The sequence below is a fragment of the Mobula hypostoma genome, chromosome 25 (assembly GCF_963921235.1).
Source record: "Mobula hypostoma chromosome 25, sMobHyp1.1, whole genome shotgun sequence".
Lineage (NCBI taxonomy): Eukaryota > Metazoa > Chordata > Chondrichthyes > Myliobatiformes > Myliobatidae > Mobula > Mobula hypostoma.
Genome location: NC_086121.1, coordinates 12260313 through 12277035, shown reverse-complemented (window position 1 = coordinate 12277035; position 16723 = coordinate 12260313). Strand labels below are relative to the sequence as shown.

At 39.7% G+C, this 16723-nt stretch overlaps 1 protein-coding gene and 1 long non-coding RNA gene across 3 annotated transcripts in view; one reads left to right on the top strand and one right to left on the bottom strand.

Annotated features, from left to right (window-relative positions):
• Nucleotides 1–1608: 1608 nt before the first annotated feature.
• The window catches only part of LOC134337792 (uncharacterized), a 129733-nt gene continuing 114618 nt past the window's right edge, over nt 1609–16723 (bottom strand). The window contains exon 3 of the long non-coding RNA XR_010016069.1: nt 1609–1733. This is a non-coding gene — a long non-coding RNA (uncharacterized LOC134337792). The remainder of the gene's footprint in view (nt 1734–16723) is intronic.
• Nucleotides 6495–16723, top strand: part of ttc34 (tetratricopeptide repeat domain 34) — an 81176-nt gene continuing 70947 nt past the window's right edge. For both annotated transcript variants that reach the window (XR_010016068.1, XM_063033033.1), the window contains exon 1: nt 6495–6685. The gene's annotated coding sequence lies outside the window, so the exon portion shown is untranslated. The remainder of the gene's footprint in view (nt 6686–16723) is intronic.

The following is a 16723-nucleotide window of genomic DNA, read 5'->3' as shown; positions in this document are numbered from 1 at the left end:
TCTGCTTTTTGGCCTTGTCCCACCAAATTTCCCAGGACAATAATCATGTGGTTTTTAAAGCTTTCTACATCTGGTGAATTCTTAAGGATATTCTAGAAATTTAAACATAACTTCCATATTTTAATTTCTTATGAGAAAGAAGGTAAATTTGTTTATTTTTTTTACTTGATGACACTAATGAAACAAAATATCTCCTTGAAAACTTATGAAGAAAATGCATTTTAATATAGTTCACAGTGACAATGTCTGGTTATTTTTTCCTATTTCACCATTAATTTTAAGTCAAATATAATCAATATTTGGTTTTATCAAATGAGAAATTGATTCATGCAAGTCAAAGCTAAAGATTTTATCTCAAGGCAGACAAAATTGTTGAAATTATTTCTTTGAAGGTCAGGATATGCAAAGCAACAATACATGATCCAGCTTGTTTTGTCACCAACTGGGAGAAAACTGATTTTAAACAAGAGAAAATCTGCAGATACTGGAAATCCAAGCAACACAAAATGCTGGAGGAATTCAGCAGGCCAGGCAGCATCTATGGAAAAGAATACAGTCGATGTTTCGGGCCGAGACACTTCATCAGGATTGCAAAACTCATCTTGCCTGCTCTCTCCCAGTTAAAGAAAATTCCACGTGTTTTTGGCTCTGCCTCTAATTCTATTTCAATCTTCTGCATTGAAAATTGCTACGAGAGTTAGTTTAAAGTGACAGAACAACAGGGAGTCAATGAATCCTCCTAGGAGACCTTCCATGGTTCTGGAAGGATCTTATTGCACTGTAAACATGAGAAAGTGCTGCTGACTAATACAGAAACTTACTGCTGCTCAGGCTTTATTTAATCTGCATCATCTCAGTGAGAATCTATTCAAATTAGAAAGTGGCTTTCTATTCCAACCTTTACCTTATGGTGCTGACCAGAATATTAAGCAATCTTAAAGGGATGCCTTCCTTCATTCCGAAAACAGGAAATACTAAGACTATTATTGATCATCTCATATTTTCTAATAAACATTTTGCAGTTCATCAACAGCTTTTTCTCAGTTTCTCCACCACCCTGTCCTGAGGCACAAGCACCTAGTGGAATATGACATTAATGACACTATGAACAATTCCTTCAGATTTCAGGAAGTGGCCATTTGTCTATTCTGTGCTCATGGGTTAAGCGTGGGTGAGCTATCTGAATGTAGATGGCATCTCAGCCAATCCTAACTCAACTGTCAGGTGCACAATCTTTAAATAGTTGTCCACAATGCTTTCAATTAAAATACAGTATGAACACAGAAAATCATTTGGTAAGGCTCTTTTCTTCAAAGAGTCATAATGTGTCAATGTCACAGAGTAATACCTACAAATATTTCACTGTGTCAAAAATACACAAGTGCATTTATTGGATTTGTTCTCTTTGGAAAATTAAATTATAGACTTGAAACTCAAATTCAGATTTAGAATATGGAAACATAGTTTAAATGATTGCTGTATAATAATGAAAAATACATTTATGCACAGTGCATTATGGAGAAGCATACACATGATAGTAACAAATATTAGTTTGTGTGATTGACATCTCATTCCTACTTTGACCAATTCAATACATTTTCATAAAAATCAGTATTTTTGCACATTCCTCCTCTACTCTTTCGAAGCAGCTGTGTGGCTTCATATTCCAAAAGCTGCAATCCATTTACCCCTTTCCAGAAGACAGTTCAGATAGATGAATCATTGCTGGTGTTCTGGAACATAAACAACATTGAATTTTAATCAACTCCAACAAAAGCAAAGTGATTTCAGTTACCTTGTTTAAGGTTTCAGGATTTCACTGAGTACAATTTGCCTGCTCTTTTTGCCTGGTAATCTCAGTGATCCTCCTTCAAAAGTTTAATGCATAGTGACCTGGAATAAGAAGTTTGATTTTCCCTTCATTGGCCAGAAACCAACTACAGCAAACCTCCATGCAATGGTTGCATGCTCAGGTAAGGGGCCTACACTCCATCACTGCTGCCTCCATTGCAATCATTGACTGGAGAGAGATGTTTTATTGCCAAATTAGCAGTGCCATTGCCAATGAGAAATATTGATTAAAAGTTGGTAAGAAACTTCAGAAACTAGTTTTATTGACATGCCTGGTACCCATAACTGATCATTTGTAATGATCAGAAGGGCCTGTGAAAATCTTGCCACAGCTGTTGGCAACAGTATATTCTATTAACCAAGCTTAACCAAATGTATTGACATCAAGAAGATATGTGGTTATGAGTACATTAGATAAAAGATACATAAGACTGTAATGACATAAATTATGATGTAACTCCGGTACTGTGGCAGCAAACATTGCCTTCTGATGAATTTTTTTTCTGGGGAAAACAGATTCAGTGTAGAGTCAACATCTGGAACATTATATAGAACATTATAGCACAGTACAGGCTCTTTGGCCCACAATTCTGTGCCAACCTTTTAAGCTGCTCTAAGATCAGTCTATCCTTTCCTTCCTCCATTTTCCATCATTCATGTGCTTAACTTAAGTTTTGTAAATGTTCCAAAAATATCTGTCCCTACCTTCAACCTTGGAAGTGTGCTCCATGCACTCAATACTACCTGTGTAAAACAACTTGCCTCTGACATCCCCTATACTTTCCTCCAATCACCTTAAAATTATGTCCCCTTGTATTAGCCATTTCCAACCTGGGAAAAAGTCACTGGCTGTCCACTCAGTGTATGCTCTTATCATCTTATACACATCTATCAAGTGGCCTCTTATTCTGCTTCGGATCATAGAGACAAGCCCTCACTCGCTCAACCTATCCTCTAAGATGTGCTCTTTAATTCCAGCAGCATCCTGGTTAATCTCCTCTGCACCCTCTCTAAAGCTTCCACATCCTTCCTATAATGTGGCATCCAAATTTGAACATAATATTTGAAGTGTGGTCTAACCCGGGCTTTACAGAGCTGCTACATTACCTTGCAGTTCTTGAACTCAAACCTCCGACTAATGAAGGCCAACACAACACATATCTTCTTAACCACATGTGCAAAAAATTTGAGGAATCTATGGACATGGACCCCAATATCCCTCTGTTCCTCTGCTAAGAATCCTGCTATTAACCTTTTACTCTGCCTTCATAATCAACCTTCCAAAGTGAATCACTTCATACTTCTCAGGTTTGAACTCCATCTGCCACTTGTTAACCCTGCTCTGCATCCTGTCAATGCCCTGTTGTAATCTATGACAATGTTCTACACTATCCACAAGACCACCAATCTTCTTGTCATCTGCAAACTTACTAACCCACTCTTCCACTTCCATTTATAATAATCCCTTGCTTAATGGTATTGGTTCGGAACCTATGGTTAAGGGTGTGGCATGGTAACGTAGCAGTTACTGCAACACTTAACAGTGTCAGTGATCATCAAATGGTGCTTAACTTGCACCACTGTCTGTAAGGAGTTTGTGGGTTCTTCCCATGGTGGTGTGGATTTCCTCCCACATTCCAAAGGTGTATGGATTAGGTTTAGTAAGTGGGCATGTTATGTTGGTGCCAGAAGTATGGTGACGCTTGCACACTGCCTCCAGCACATATGTGATGGTTGTTGACACAAACAACGCATTTCACTATATGGTTCAATGTACGTGTGACAAATAAAGCTAATCTTTAATCATACAATCCGTCACTGACCTGACTCATGTAAGACTAATGGGAGAAGTGTAGGCAGGCTGCTTTAAAAGTTGTGTCCTATAGAAGACAGTGAGGATTGAGATCTGTTAAGATTCTGGGTGAGTCATACTTGGGAGTGGAGCAGGAAATCTGTCCTGACAACCCTGAGAACTACTGATGGAGTTCTACATAGGTGAAGATGCCAGTCTTTTGAAATGGGTGCTAATCAATGGCTCTGTTTTCCTTCATGAGTGGATTAGAAGAGCCCATGCCATTATTTCAAAGAGCAACGTATTTTACATGGAGAAATAAAAATACTGCAGATGCTGGAAATCAGAAATAAAAACAGAAAATGGTGGAAGCACCAGCGGGTCAGGCTGCGACTGTGGAATGAAGTGATATGGTTTTTTATGGAATTGCGAAAGGGGAAGAAAAAAGGGAGTTTCATGTTGGAGGAGTGGAAACGACAAATATCTCTTACAGAATGAGACCAAATGGTGACAGTTACAGGCAGATTCTGATTCTTTGTGTCATCTATTTCTACCAGCAGGGCCTGGATGCATTACATCAGGCCTGGCTCTACTATTGGTGTTCTGGTTCAACATAACAGAACAGAACTGAATGATTGGGTCATTAACATAATGTTATCTGTGAGATTTTGATGTACATAAATTAGTTGCTGTATTTTTCCTAATTAACAAGAGCACAATAACCAGAGCTGATACCATTTCATTGGCTCCTCACTCTACCCTGGAGAATCTGAAAAGCAAAGGTGCATATTTCAGGATGCTCTTTATTGACTACAGCTCAGCATTCAGTACTATCATCTCTGCAAAACTAATCAGTAAGCTTCAAGACCTTGGCCACAATGCCTCCTTGAGCAACTGGATCCTCCATTTCCACATTTTCAGACTCCAGTCAGTTCAGATTGGCAATAATATCTTCACAATCTCCATCAGCACAAATGCATCATAAGGCTTTGTGCTTAGCCCCCTTACTCTACTCACTTTACGTAGAGCTCAAATGCCATGTATAAGTTTGCTGATGACCCCACTGTTTTTGGCTGAAACACAGGTGGTGAATCAGCATATAGGAGGGAGTCTAAAAATCTGGCTGAGTGGTGCCATAACAACAGACATCCCACCCTGCAAAAACTTATTTCAGGGAGGTAGCACCATCAATTTGCGGGAGACTCCCAGAACTTCCAGGAGAGGTGGGATGTCTACAATAGAGTAGCTCCTTAGCAGCTAGCCAGCTAGTTTAAGTAATGTTAGCTATGCTAATGAACGAATGACACCTGTTAAACTCACCTCAACATGTCTTTTACAGTCTTAACCCACCATGGGCAATAGAAAAGTCACTGTTGCAAACAGCGCAGCGAGCAACACTGTCATTATTTTTGACCCCTATTAGGCAGGGGTACACTTTACTGTAGTCTGGGGTGACGTATGATTTATATTTTCTTTTTTTGGAACTCTCCCATGGCGCGCGCTCTCTCTCTCTTGTGGTCTCTCTCACGCACACTCTCATGCTCTCTCTCTCTCGTGGTCACTCTCACGCTCGTTCTCTCTTGCTCTCGTGGTCTCTCTCGCGCTCTCTCTCTCGCTCGCTCTCAAAAAATTGATTTCCGTGATATTGTATATAATTTGCGGGCATCAGGGAGACTCCCGGAACTTCCAGGAGAGGTGGGATGTCTGTAACAACCACTTCTCACTCAATGACATGAGGGCCTAGAAGCTGATTATTTACTTCAGAAGGATGAAACCAGAGGTCCATATTGGGGGATCAAAGGTGGAGAAGGTCAGCAACTTTGAATTCCTCTGTGTTATTATTTCAGAGATCCTGTCCTAGGCCCAACATACAAGTGCAATTATGAAGATACATGGCAGCACCTAACTTTCTGAGTAGCTTGCAAAGATTTGGCATGATATGTTATACTTCGACAAACTTCTATAGATGCTGGTGGAGAACATATTGGCTAGTTGCAACATGGCTTGGTATGGAAACACCACTGTGCTTGAATGTAAACTCCTACAAAAAGCAATGGATATGGCCCAGTCCATCACAGGTAAAGCCCTCTCTTCCATTGAGTGCATCTACATGGAGCATTGTCACAAGAAAGCAGCATCCATCATCAGGGACCCCCAACACCCAGGTCATGCTGTCTTCTCGCTGTTGTCATCAGGAACAAGGTATAGGAGCCTCAGGACTGACAGTACCAGGTCCAGGAACTGTTATTACCCCTCAACCACCAAGCTCTTGAACCAAAGAGGATAACTTCATTCAACTTCACTTGCCCCATCACTGAACTGTCTCCACAACTAATGGAGTCACTTTCAAGGACTCTTATCTCATGTTCTCGATATTTATTGCTTATTTATTTATTATTATTTTCTCATTTGTATTTGCAGTTTGCTGTCTTTTGCATACTCCATTAGTTGCTTGTCTGCCCTTTCGCGTATGGTCTTTCATTGATTCAATTATGGTTCTTGGATTTATTGAGTATGCCAACAAGGAAACGAATCTCAGGCTTGTATATGGTGACATATACACATTTTGATATTAAGTTTACTTTGAACTTTGAACAAGAGACATTTCCAAATTATTTTATTAAATGTTCTAGAAGTCAAGTGTTTGTGAAATGCATTACCTTTTCCCTCGTAATTAACACTTAACAGAGCTTTCAGTACAACAAGCGGAGGGGAACAAACATCTTATGTTGTTTGGGATTGGCACGCTCTTAAATTGGCTCATATTGCATCGTCAGCGCTCCGTTGTGCTTGCTTGTAGCCTAGGCAACGAAAGCCACGTGGTATTGAAATCGATCAGCTGGCTGGTTACGATTTTGTATCGGAGTAAAAAGGGTAAAAGGGACAAAAGGGAAATCCCAGCAGCAAAGCACCTTTACACAGATTAGATCTGGAATCGAGCCCAGCGATTGCAATTACAAACGTGCACAGAAATTTTGTTGTCAGAATAAAGGTGGAGCTTATCAACGTCGATCAAGCCCTCAACTGATCTCTTACGGAAAGGTAAGTGTTACTTCAGCAGCAAACGACAGAAAAGTTATTCTGTTCAATCGGAATTCGAGGGATTTCAAAGTAGAACCAATTAGCCAGTCAAAAAAAAAATCCTGATAATAAATTCAAGTTCTAAACGGAAATGTTACCCGGACGTAATTGGAATATAAATGGAGGAGCCGGTAGGGTAATAGATTAATTTGCATATAAGCGAGCTATAATGATATGATGACTACTCTGCTTTTTGAAGAGAGGCATTAGAATTCTAATTACATTTTATACCGTTCGGCTGGTGTAGTGTGAAACTGAAGTGATCCGTCCTTTTTAACCATTCAGGTTGGCCTGTTTTCAATTTTAAAAAAAATATGCCGTAAGATCAGCTGAGAGTTGAACTTCTCGTGAGGTTAATGGGAAGGTAATTGTGCATCTTTCCAAGCATCCCAGTGCTTTTAAATATCCAACGGTGTCCCTACGGTTTAAAAAAAATAAACAGGAATACACTTGGTGAATGAAATCATTGGAACAGTAAATATGACAGTATTACAAACTTTCTCCACAAGTAAGAGCGCGCGGTCAGAAGAGTAACTTGGTCTCGCTGGAGAGCAGTTTCCAATGCTGATTTTTTTTTGTCACAAACAGAGAATACCGGTACATTAATTTCAAGATCTGTTAGCATTTGATAACCATCTGGTCCAAAAGGTACTTGAGTGTCATGTTCGGGTGTACACTTTCGCTTTTGTAACCACCCAATACAATGGATGAGCTGTTCAGTGTCTTTTGATTGTTACTGGATTTGGTACTTGCCCTGTCTTGATTGTGGCAAATTGGTCCAAAACTTGGGGTTGAGACAGATGGATGAAACCACAAATCCTAACGATTAAATGAGTCATTTAAATCAGTCGTTCTCAATGTGCGCCATACGGTTCCCCCAGGGGGCCATGCCAGGTTTTTTAGGGGCCACAAATATATAAAAAAAAGAAACTGGAAGCCCAGCAGTTTCTGAAAAGGCCATGATACGATTATAGTTTTAATGAAAATTGTGAAGCAAACGAAGACCTTGAACAGCTACTAATGCATACAGAGGTGCAATGGTTATCTAAAGTAATTGTCTTTGTGGCTTTGTTGCACTTTGGGGTAGTATTGTAGCATTTCTAAGCGATAAGCAGCTTGGAGAAAAATGTGTTAATGTCTGACACGTTACCTGTCTGATATTTGAAAAACTGAATTTATGAAATGGTTACGGAGGTGGGGGGAGGGTACAATCTCATATCATGCAAAGAGGTTATTACCACTTGCTTTGGAAAACTCAAAGTTTTCAGCAGCAACATTGGATGTAGTGAGTTTATGCAATTTCTTTCACTGGCCACTCTTAAAATAGAATTGCAAGATGATCTAATTGTATAGCTTGATCATTTAAAACTACTGCAAACTGATATGAAATTTAAGTTCAGAGACCTGTTGGCGATGCACATTCTAAATTGGTGGATTCATTTGGGGTGAATTTGAATGATGCTGACACCACATTGCAAAATGCCTTACTGGGCTGCAGAGTGATACAACAACTCAAGCAAAATTTCTGGATAACTCTTGATATTCAAAATAAGTTTGCGCAGCTCTGGGAGAAAGCAAAGTTCTTTTTAATTGGATTTCCTACCTCTAATCTAGTTTAATTATAATGGGTGCCTAAGAACACTGTGGTAATCTGCCTCAATGGCTATCATTCAGTAGTACCTACAACCACTGTGATGAAGTGTTTTGAAAGATTGGTGATGAAACATATCAACCCTTGTCTGAGAAGCAACTTGGATCCGCTCCAATTGGCCTACCAGCACAACAGGTCCAGAGCAGATGCCATTTCATAGGTTCTTAACTCAACCCTGAACATCTGAAGAGCAAAGATGCATTCGTCAGGAAGCTCTTTAATGAATACAGCTCAGCATTCAATACTATCATCCCCTCAAAACTAATCAATAAGCTTCAAGGCCTTGGCCTTAATGCCTCCTTGTGCAATTTTATCCTAAATTTCCTCACTTGCAGACCTCAGTCAGTTCGATTGGCAACATCTCCTCTACAATTTCCATCATCACAGGTACACTACACGACTGTGTACTTAGCCTCCTGTTCTACTCGCTCTACAAATCAGTATATAGGAGGGAGATTGAAAATTTGACTGAGTAGTGCCACAACAACACCTCACTCAATGTCAGCAAGACTAAGAAGCTGATTATTGACTTCAAGAGAAGGAAACTGGAGGTCCCTGAGCCAGTCCTCATTGGGGGATCGAAGGTGTAGAGAAGGTCAGCAACTTTGAATTCCTCAGTGTTATCATTTCAGAGGTCCTGTCCTGGGCCCAGTATGTAAGAGCAATTATGAAGAAAGCACAGCAGCACCTCCACTTCCTTACAAGTTTGTGTATATTCAGCATGATGTCTAAAACTTTGACAAACCTCTATAGATGTGTGGTGCAGAGTATATTGATTGGTTGCATCACAGCCTGGTATGGAAGCATCATTGCCCTTGGATGGCAAATACTACAAAAATAGGATTCACCACAGTCAATCAAGGGTAAATCCCTCCCGCCTCCCCACCATGCAGAAAACCAGCATCCATCATCAGGGACCCCGCCACCCAGGTCATGTCTTCATCTCACTGCTGCCATCAGGAAGAAGGTACAACAGCCTCAGGACTCGCATCACCAGATTCAGGAAGTCATTATCCCTCAAACATCAGGCTTTTGAACCAGTGGGATGACTTCACCAACTTCACATGTCCCATCACTGAATTGTTCCTATAACCTATGGACTCACTTTCAAGGACTCTTCATCTCATGTTCTTGATATTTATTGCCTATTAATTTATTATTTCTACAGCTTGTAGTCTTTTGCACATTGGTTGCATGTCCATCCTGTTGGGTAGTCTTTCTTTGATTCTTTTATGGCTCTTGGATTTACTAAGTATGCCCAGAAGAAAATGAATCTCTGGGTTATATATGGTGACATATATACACTTTGATAATAAATTTACTTTGAACTTTGTGGCTTTATTCAAGCTCTTCACCTGTTATCAAAAGCTCCTAACTATCTTGATATGTGAAAAGAGGTGATCTTTGATTACCTTTAACCAAGTTACAACCAGCTATTCAAAAACTTACTTGTATCAGTTGCAAAGATCTCACTAAATACCCAAAGTAACAATATTAAGCACTTTTTTCTATTATTGGTTGACAAACCTATTCAGAGCTTTGAAATAGTTTTATTTTTCAAATACAACTGACGTATTTAACATATGCCTATAACCAGTTAAATCATAAATTTTGACTGTACATTATAATAATTGTACAGTTAACCAAAAAAAATACCAGCTAGTAATGGAGACTATGGAGGGTGGGGGCCACATTGGTAAATGAAAGTCACCAGTGGGCCATGAGCAGTAAAAGATTGAGAACCACTGATTTAAATCAATTGACTGATTGGAATATATCATCTCTAACATCTGTAAGTTATTAATTAAGGCATCCGTTAGTCTTGCGATACCATGGATCTGTGCCTGGAAAGTCTTCACTCTCCAGGGTGCAGGCTTGGGCAAGGTTGTATGGAAGACCAGCAGTTGCCCATGCTGCAAGTCTCCCCTCTCCACAACACTAATGTTGTCCAAGGGAAGGGCATTAGGACCCATATAGCTTGGCACCAGTGTCGTCGCAGAGCAATGTGTGATCAAGTGCCTTGCTCAAGGACACAACACGTTCCCTCAGCTGGGGCTCGAACTCATGACCTTCAGGTCACTAGTCCAATGCCGTAACCACTTGGCCACGTGCCCACACACATGTAAATTATAACAGAATACAAACTCACTTTGGAAGCACCGTTGAGCATACTTACAAAGAGCACTACCAAAAGAAGACAAAATCCACCATTAAAGATCCTCTCCATCCAGCCCTCTTCTCGCTACTACCATTGGACAGGACGTACAGAAGCCTTGTGTACCACACCATTAGGTTCAGGAACAGTTATTACCCTACAACCATCAGGTTCCTGGTGACATGGATAACTCCACTTCTACAGCTGCAGACTTACTTTCAAGGATTCTTTATAACTCATGTTTTTATTTATACAGTTTGCCTTCTTCTACACCTTGATTATTTGTCTGTTTATGTATAGTTTTTGTAAAATTCAATTTTTTTTTGAATCTGCAGAACAATCAATCTGACTGGGGAACCCAGTGGATCAAGCAGCATTTGCAGAAGTGAGTACCAAGAAAAGATTTTCAATAGTTTTACTGACCAACTTAATCGTATTTTGTAAACATACACAAATTTAGAATTTGATGGCTGCAACACACTCAACAAAAGTTGGGACAGAGGCATGTTTACCATTGTGTTACATCACCTTTCCTTTTAATAACACATTTTAATCGTTTTGGAACTGAGGATACTAATTGTAGTAGATTTGCAATTGGAAATTTTGTCCATTCTTGCTTGATATAAGACTTCAGCTGCTCAACAGTCCGTGGTCTCCGTTGTCTGATTCTCCTCTTCATGATGCGCCATACATTTTCAATAGGAGATAGATCTGGACTGGCAGCAGGCCAGTCATGCACACGCACTCTGTCTACAAAGCCACGCTGTTGTAGCCCATGCAGAATGTGGTCTGGCATTGTCCTGTTGAAATAAGCATGGACGTCCCAGCAAGAGACATCGCTTTGATTACAACATATGTCTCTCTAAAATCCTAATATACGCCTCAGAGTCAATGGTACCTTCACATACATGCAACTCAACTCACCCCTGCCGTGGGCACTGATGCACCCCCATACCATCACAGATGCTGGCTTTTGCACCTTTTCGCTGATAACAATCTGGATGGTCGTTTTCAACTTTGGCACAGAGAACTCGATGCCTGTTTTTTTTCCAAAAACTAGATAAAATGTGGACTCATCTGACCACAGCACACGGTTCCACAGTCTTTCGGTCCATCTGAGATGAGCTCGGGCCCAGAGAACTCACTGGCGTTTCTGCATAGAGTTGATGTATGGCTTCCTCCTTGCATAATACAGTTTCAAGTTGCATTTCTGGATGCAGCGACGGACTGTGTTGAGTGACAATGGTTTTCCGAAGTACTCCCGAGCCCAGGTGGCTATAATTGTCACAGTAGCATGACTTTTCTGCGCACTTTTCAAACTTATTTTAACTCTGTCCCAACTTCTGTTGAATGTGTTGCAGCCATCAAATTCTAAATTTGTGTATATTTACAAAATATAATTAAGTTGGTCAGTAAAACTATTGAAAATCTTTTCTTTGTACTTTTGTCAGTTAAATAAAGGTTCACGTGAATTGACATTATCACAGATTTTTATTTTTATTGCATTTTGGAAAATATCCCAACTTTTCTGGAAATGGGGTTTGTATATACACACACAAGCATGTATTACCTTTTATAAAATGTGAGGTTTGCCAAAGGACAAGGCTTATCACCAACAAAGCAATGCCCCCTTTAAATCAGACCTCAAGGTTTGTTTCTAATGATAGTATCCTCTAATGGTCTTGTTTTATCAGATCATAGGTTTGTTTCTAAAGGTATTATTGTCCCATGGTCATGTTTTCAAGATTTCTGGTAAGTTTTTGTGTTTTTTTAAAAAAAAACTGATTTCACTTTTCAATGAGTCCAGTAACTTTATGATCTTCAAAAGTGACAGGGAATATGGAAAGAAACTCATGGTGTCCATGCCAGTTGAAAAAGATAACTCAACTAATCCAACCTTCCAGCACTGGGTCTATGAATCTATGGATTATGATTTTTTTTAATGTATACATCGAAATACTGATTAAACACGAGTTTCAGCATTTGCTTCTAGGCTAGTTGCTTGGCATTGAGGATGATTTGCTTCCACTCCAGTGTTGCTGAGGTAATTAATGAAGACATGGGAACCGCAGTCTCTTCCAGAATTGTGTCAGGTGATGCCTGGCCAGGGAAGCAAGTGGGTAGCACATTACCTCTGTACTTTATAGAAGACTTCAGCACTCTCCTGATGCATGGCTTTGGGATTCAATAGTATCATGAATGCCCTGTTTGAGCAACCACATGTGAGAGATTTTCAGGAGTCAGTGAAGACAATGCATTTTTTTCCTAAGGTTTGAGCACATATTCTCCCCCCCCTCCCCCCCGCCCCCACCTTTTACCCTGTAATCCCTTTATATCAGACTTTGCAGTTGTATCAATTTAGGCAGTCTGCGTCAGGCTTGTGAATGACCAAATGTAGCCAACTGAGTGTAACTTGGGAGCAGTGCATAGATGTTAGCCTGGGAAATGATACTGCAAGTATTTTGTTTATCCTTCCAGTGAGAAGACAAGTGTTGTGGTACCTTTCCTCTACCTGTTGTAGGCAATCAAAGTCTCAGAAGCATATAGGAGGGCAGGGATTTTCTACTATTCTTTATGGCAATCGGTTACAGAGGTTCAATTTAGGGAGAATTTATTTCACCTCTTACCCTATCCCATGTAACATCTGTCTACCAAAGTATCTCTACCAAATACTTTAAATTACTGGTTCTAAGTTCTTACCTCTTCCCGTGAGAAATGAGTTACTCCATCTAGTCCTCTAATCTTGTGCACCTCAAATAAAGTCATCATTCAGCCTTCTAAGTTTGGCGGTGGGGCGGGGGGGAATCCTGGCTTATCAAATCTTAACTCAGTGTGATTTTTTTTTCCCCAGCCACTTCTCTCCTTTACATTTGCGAGTTCAAACACATCTTTGTAACATGGTGACCAGAACTGTATGCTGTAATGAGACTAGCATAACCTCTTTACTATTCTATGGAGTTCCTCTTCATGCCTTTGGCGTATCAGGCAGCATTTGTCATTTCATTAGTGTTAGTCTGTTTTTTTTTTAAGGCAGAGTTCCTAACTTGATGCTCAATCCAGCATGGATGGAAAGCATGTAAGGTCCTGGCCAGATTCAAAAGCAGGGCCATTCGCCTGAAAGTCCGGTGAGGATGCCATTACACCACCGGCTGGCTTTCTAGTATTCTATGCATTGACTAAAATGGGAAAATACCCCTCAGGTCTTCTGTTTCTGTTTGTAAATGTCTCTTATTTTACTGAAATCTGGTGAGCCTTCTCAAGTAAAAGGTATATTTTGAACTTCCCACATTTGAGTTACTACTGGCTTTGGGTCACTTAAATCAATTGATCAAATCGGCCTTGCCATCCCTAACAGGGTGGAAGCTTTTATATCAGGATATCAGCACTTTGGTGACATGAGATTGCAAATGCTGGAATCTGGAGCATAAATAATTTGTTGGCGGAATTAAGCAGGTTGAGCAGGATCAGTAGGAGGAGGGAAGGATTCTGATGCATGGTTTCAATTCCATAACCACTTTTTCTGTTTCTACGTAGATTTTGCTACTTCACTTCCCTCCTTACTTCCTAAGATCTGAATCCTCTTAATTCCAATAAGGTAAAATACAACTCCAACTCCAAGTTTATCTGCACACTCACTCAGCAATGGAAGTTAATCTGGTCTGGAAGTTTTTGTCATATTTGTATAAATTGGAACAAGAGGATTCAGAAGTGAATCTGTTAAAGTAAAAATCCCAAAGGCAATTAAAATCAGATGGTTTAATTTTATCACTGATCGTGTATTCTACATGATCGGTGCTTGTGACTGAATAATTTTTTAGCAGATGAGCTGAGTTTTCACTCACCAATTTTCCTTCAAGAGAAGAACCTTTCCTCAAGCAATAAATTCAACGCAAAGTGAAGCATCCTGACAACTCCTTTCATTCACAGGAAAGAATAGATTAATTCTACCTAACTTACAAGCCATCTGTTTCTTGTAGAGCTTGTCCAGTACTGTCTCAGACAGGTCTGCTATGCTTATAGGCAATATATTTTCATTTGCCTTACAAGTTAATGTATAGAATATGTGTGAAGTCAGTGCTCTATTAAAAGTTAATTAAATCTGTCTACTGCTAAACTGTGTTCTGGCATATTGTAGAAAGTTATTGTTCAAATTTGCATTAAAAGGAATGATTGATTAAGCAGAGGTGAACTTTGTATGAAGGGCATGACATTTTCATATGGGCCTCTCACTTTATTATGGTCCATTGTGCAATTTTAAAGAAATTGTCAATATAATTGAGTGTTTGAGGAACTGACCACTTGGTTTAATGATTCAGCAACTTCCCCATAACCTTTTCTCTAGCTACCATTAGGTTTCACATTTGTTTGTAGCATTATCATTTGCAAAGGTGACAGGTTTAAACTAATCACAGGTGCAGCACTTCCATGTTTTGGCTTTCAGATTAGAATAAAGATAGGCAAACTGTACCCCTCAAGCTAAATTAGCCTAAATGACAATTTTATTTCCCCTTTTTTTATTTCCCCTTTTAAAGGGGAAATAGACAATGCATCACATACAAGACTCACCATAAACAATGGGATATACTTTAAAATTTTCAATACTGTGGAGATTGAGAGAAGGTTGAGAAATGGTACAGATGGGTTTATCCTGACCAAGGTGAGGAGTAACTAAGGAAAATGGCATCTCATGGGTCTGAAGTCGTATGTTGGTGTGGTCAAAATCAATGTCGAAATGGAGAAGAACATCAACTTGGAGGGAACAGATGCTTCCAGATAAGGTCCATGTGGGGCTTAACCATGTAGTAGGATTTTGTGCAAGTGATGTCAAACAAGCATCATATAGAACTGCCAGCAATAATTGCTGTTCCAATTTGAAAATGGCTCCTTAAATCCAAATGGTTTGGGCACTGCAGGATTATAGAACCATCATTACATTAGCTGATTCTGTTGGTTGTTGGATTTCTTGCTACCACTTACCTGGCAAACTAAGAACTCCAGACTGTTAAGTAAGCAATGAAAATCTTTGGTGTCCCAAAAAAACCTCATTCAGTGAATATTTGCATGTATTTTTGGTAAATTAAGTGGCGACTAAGTTCAATTAAATAGCGGGCTATGGGTAAGCTTAGGTAGTTCTAAGGTAAGGACATGTCCAGCACAGCTTTGTGGGCTGAAGGGCCTGTATTGTGCTGTAGGCTCTCTATGTTTCTAAGTATATATAAACTGCTTTTATTGCTTTCTTTTCTGTTATGTCAGCTCAAGGGCTTGTTACCAATTGATTGTGAAAACCACCCTAGTAGTATGTCTCTATCTGAACGCCACCCATGATGGAAGGCAGTTAAAGCTGCTGCTTTAAGCTCTGAGGCCTCATGTCTGATCCTGACATCAGCCATTTGGAGTTTTCACATTTTTCCCATGACCACACGGGTTTCCTCTCTGTGCTTTCATTTCCTCCCTCATTCCCAATTGGCTACAGGAAATTGCTTTGGTGAAGGCGATTGGCAACAGAACAAAAGGAGTGAATTGATGGACATGATAGACAAATTGCAGATCCACTCAGGAATGAAACAAAGGAATTTAAATGATAGTTTTTCTTCTTTAAGTCGGCATGAACTTGATGAGGCAAATAGCAGCTTCCTGTACTATAATGTGTGGAACTAGGTATGCACCATCATGTGCCTTAAATGATACAGGACGGATATCTACTCCTGCATGAATACCATTATATCGCTTTGCTGGAATAAGACTGACTTAATATAACCCTTCAAGAAATGACATCATGGGCTCAATATATTTAATGCAACTCTATAAAGTTAACTAAAGCACTTTTTAACCTTTTCTACTCAAATTGTCTCCTGGTGTCTCATACCTCTTAAGCACATATGAAAGTGCCTAGGTTTATTTCCTGGAATCATAACTTGAAACCTCATTAGTCAGAGCTTGCAAATGTCAGAGGTTGACAAAACAAGAGGTGACTGGCCTTGGAGGAATACAAGCTTGATTAGTTAAAGTGATGCCGGAGGTGACTTGATATTTATTGTTTGAAGATAGCCATGGCCAGTGGCATTTGATGGTACACTCGTCAGCTCTTCATATGTGAGGCTATTACAGAAACAATTGGAAACAGGTTCCAATCATGCCTAACATACAGATGCTTGAAGATGATGTAGAACTTGATTACTGGCAAGGGCAGTTG